The sequence below is a fragment of the Carlito syrichta genome, unplaced genomic scaffold, assembly GCF_000164805.1.
Source record: "Carlito syrichta isolate Samal-C Ts95f unplaced genomic scaffold, Tarsius_syrichta-2.0.1 Scaffold74866, whole genome shotgun sequence".
Taxonomy (NCBI): Eukaryota; Metazoa; Chordata; class Mammalia; order Primates; family Tarsiidae; genus Carlito; species Carlito syrichta.
The window spans coordinates 21,827-26,190 of NW_007018962.1; the positions used below are offsets into that span (position 1 = coordinate 21,827).

Here is a 4,364-nt window from a genome sequence, read left to right on the forward strand (position 1 = left end):
GGCTTGCCGTCCGTCCGGCTGCCGCGTTCAGTTGGGAAAGTACCGGTTTGGGCCGAAGCGAGCGAGTGTTGACTGCAGTTTCCCGCTCCTGGTCTGTTTGAATTGGTGCCTCCTCCCAACGGCCACTCCTAGTTGCTCAGGGAACATGAAATTAACTTATCCAAGAACCAAAAAAACAAGAAAAGAAGCATATAATTATTTTTTTAAAAATTTGCTTCCAGTTCAAGTGAATGATTTTGTAATGACCTCTTATTTTTGGTTCCACTGTTACACTTTTTTCGTGGGCCTGAATAAGTAGAGTGTTGATGAGGTTTACAGCTGAAATGTGAATAAAATCATTTTGCAAAATTAAAAATGTTGGGCTCTGAAATTTATATCGTATGTCACTCAGGAACGGAACTTGTTCATTCTATTTTATTTCTCATAGGAAGTATTTGTTTTGACTGTTACAAGTAAAAAATTGGATTGTGAGCAACCTTACTTCTCAACTTTAACTTTCTCATATCTTTGCATTTGAAGTTTATTATCTATTTTTAAAATTTCTTTACTTCTGATTAGTCCGAAACCTTTCAGTCAAGGGAAGAATTATGGCTTATTAAATAGCCATACGTAATATATATGAGAATTCTGTACTAACTTGTTTATTTGATATATCGTGAAATTGATTAACCAATTCTGCCATTCCTGGCAAGCTTTTATTTGGGAGGAAGCAGTTTATGCAGTTCTCACTTGTTTTTATCTTCCTCTGTTAGAAGGAAGACCAAGTACATACAAAATTACTGCTTTGGGGTAGTTTTTTTTAAAAAAAATGTATGCATGTCAATTTATGCATTTCTTCATATAAAAGTATTTCAGTTGTATAACTACTATGAATTCAGTTATATAACTACATTATCAGAACCTACAATTTCCTATAATTTATGTAAGAACTTTGTACCCAGGCTTCTAGATTAAGCAGTAGTTCTCAGCGGGGGTGATTTTTGCTCCACAGGAGATATCTGGCAATGCCTGGAGACATTTTTGGTTGTCATGCTTTGGAGGGGTATTCAGTTGGTGTCTAGTGTGTATAAGCCAGCTATGCTGGTAGATGTCCTAAAATGCACAGGACAGCTCTCAACAGCAAAGAATCATCAGGCCCAAATTGTCAATAGTGTTGAGTTTGGGAAACCGTGGTTTAGGGGTTAAGAACAAAAGTTTTGTCATGACATTGTACTTGGTCTGACTCTAGAAATGAGGTTGATATGATCCATTTACAGAATTAAGTTATATGGCATATATGCTTAGTACAGTGTCTGGCAAATGGCCTGCCAAATAAAACTCTGTAAATGTTAGCAATTATCTTTATCAATATTATTGTCCAGAGTTGAGTTTGTTGAATTCATTGAGTCTAAATGATTTCATTCCTTCCTTCTTTTACTCATTTAGCACCCATGTATTGAGTGCCTAAAATGGGTTAGGCACTGTTTTAGTCTTTGTTTTACCCCTTTAATTTGCAGTTTTGTTTCTGTGAAATTTTGGTTGAGAAACACTCATTCTAAAATCTTGAGTTGGATTGGCCCATTAATTTTTAAAGTCAGGTTTAATGAGATACAATTTATATAAAATAAAACATACCCTTTTTGTAAGTTTATTGTGACTTGAAAATACTAAAATTTATGGTATGACTTCATGGTAAGAGAAATGATTTATATGGAATTGGCAGTTTTTGAGCTTACATTAGGGGAAATAATCCTTAGTATTAGCACATGATATGACTTTTTCAATCTTGTATTCTTAGAGGTATACTATGCAGTTATATTCCAATATGGACATTTATCATAAATCACTTTATCTGTTTGTCTTTTGTTTTTGCTTTTTTGTTTTTTCCAATACAAGAAATCTCCTTTACAGACAATAGGTGAAGAACAAGCCCAGAACCCCTACACTGAACTGCTTGTACTGAAAGCTCATCATGATATTGTACGATTTCTGGTGCAGTTAGATGACTGCAGGTAAGAGATTCTGGTTGTCTACTTGACTACTACTGTTTGGAAAGAGTTCTCAGGGAGTTTTATGTTAAAAACAAACAACTTCAAAATTAATGCTTCTTTTCTAAAAATTTCAGAACTCTGGTTATTAGTAACATTAGTAGATGTTGAAATTGATCTCTGCATCTTGATGAAATATGTATCTGAAGTCTTTTTTTGCCTAAAGTCAGGGTGTCATTTCTGGTGATTTAAGGGTATTGCTTGTTTATTTGAGTTGTCAGAAATATTCTTGTTAATTTAGAGGAAGCCTATGACTTTAAAATTTGAGTGGGAGTTATAACCATATGTTAAGGCAGACCTGAATTTGAGAAACAAATATGGTAAATGTTTAGATATCAAGTACCTAACAGGTGTGTGCTGTTTTTAGTGGGAGGTAAGTAAGGATTTATCTGAATTTTTGGTTATGGATGAAACCCTTTTCAAATGTATGTAATTCTGTGCTTCCTTGCTAAGATATGTACTACTGTGTTCAATACAGAGCCTGCCAAAAAATGCATACATATTTTAAGAAAGGAAAAAGCTATATTAACATTGTAATACTCAATAAGAGGAATACAAGTTATGTTTGACTTCTGTAATTATAAGAGGTACTCAAAGTGGTTACTATTAGTGTCCAGACACTTCTGATTACAGTGAACATCTCTTAAAATGTATATACGTTTCTTTTTATTATTATTATTATAAAGATGTGGGGTACAATTCAGGGTTAGGTATACAAACGTTGATTATACAGGTACCCTTGTTAATGGGGTATGCCCCTCCCTCCCCTAGCAGTTTCCCTCAACTGCTCATTCCACCCCCCCTCCCCTGACAGTTTCCCACTACTACCAATCCTTTTCTTACAATAGTATAGTTGTTCAAGGTCCACTTATGAGTGAGAACATATAGTACTCTGTTCTTTGTTTCAGTGATAGATCACTGAGTATGATCAACTTTAAATCTATCCAAGTTGCTGCAAAGTCCACGTTTGTCCTTCTTCATGGCTGCATAATATTCCACTGTGTATATGTACCACATGTTTTTGATCCAGTCCAGCTTTGATGGGCAACATGGTTGGTTCCATGTTTTTGTTATTGTGAATAGAGCTGCAACAAACATGTATGTGCAGGTATCTTTTTTTGTAGAATGAATGGAGTTCCTCCGGGTATATTCCCAATAGGGGAATTGCTGGGTCATAAGGAAGGTCAATTTCTAGTTCTTTCAGAAACTGCCACACTGCCTTCCGAAGAGGTTGCACTAGTTTGCATTCCCACCAGCAGTGTAGAAGCGTTCCTTTTTCTCTGCATCCTCGCCAACATCTGTTGTTATTTGCTTTATTAATGATGGCCATTCTTCCTGGGGTTAGGTGGTATCTCATTGTGGTTTGGATTTGCATTTCTCTGATGATGAGTGAGGCTGAGCACTTTTTCATGTGTCTGTTGGCTGCCTGTATATATTCTTCTGAGAAGTGTCTATTCATGTCTTTTGCCCACTTTTTAAAGGGGCTGTTTATTTTTCTCCTTTTGGTGCATTTGAGTTCCTTGTAGATCCTAGATATACAATTGTCAGATATACAGTTGGCAAATATTTTTTTCCATTCTGTGGGCTGTCTCCCAGCTCTCTTGATGGTTTCTTTTGCTTTGCTTTGCAGAAGCTCATTAGTTTGATGAGGTCCCACTTATCTATCTTATTTCTGAAGCTATGGGCATTTAGGGTTCTGACTAGGAATTGGTTACTAGTTCCAATTTCCATAAGGGTATCTCCTGTGCTTTCCTTTCTAAGATTCTTTTAGTTTGAGGTTTTACATTTAGGTCTTTGATTCATTTAGAGTTAATTTTTTGTACGGTGATAGGTAGGGGTCCTGTTTCAATCTTCTGCATGTGGTCAGCCAGTTTTCCCAGCACCATTTACTGAATAGGTTCTCCTCTCCCCAGTGGCTGTTGTTGGAGGCTTTGTCAAAGATGAGTTGGTTGAGGAATTGAGGCTTTGCTTCTGGAATCTCTATCCTGTTCCATTGGTCTGTGTGCCTGTTCTTGTACCAATACCAGGCTCTTGTGACTACTGTAACCTTATAGTAATGTTTGAAGTCTGGAAGTGTGATACCTCCTGCTCTGTTTCTTTTGCTAAGGATTGTTTTGGCTGTTTGTGGTCGCTTATGTTTCCATATGAATATCTGTATTGCCATTTCCAGGTCTGAAAAGAATGATGTTGGTAACTTAATGGGTATTGTGTTGAATCTGCAGATTTACCTTTGGTAGAATGGATATTTTAGCAATGTTGATTCTTCCTATCCATGAGCATGGAATATTTTTCTATTTGTTTGTGTCTTCTTGGATTTCTTTGAGCAGTGTTTTGTAG

General features: G+C 36.3%; 1 protein-coding gene across 1 annotated transcript in view; it reads left to right on the forward strand.

Annotated features, from left to right (window-relative positions):
• Positions 1 to 1,876: 1,876 nt before the first annotated feature.
• The window catches only part of WDR41 (WD repeat domain 41), a 48,204-nt gene continuing 45,716 nt past the window's right edge, over positions 1,877 to 4,364 (forward strand). The window contains exon 1 of the mRNA XM_008053556.2: positions 1,877 to 1,991. The gene's annotated coding sequence lies outside the window, so the exon portion shown is untranslated. The remainder of the gene's footprint in view (positions 1,992 to 4,364) is intronic.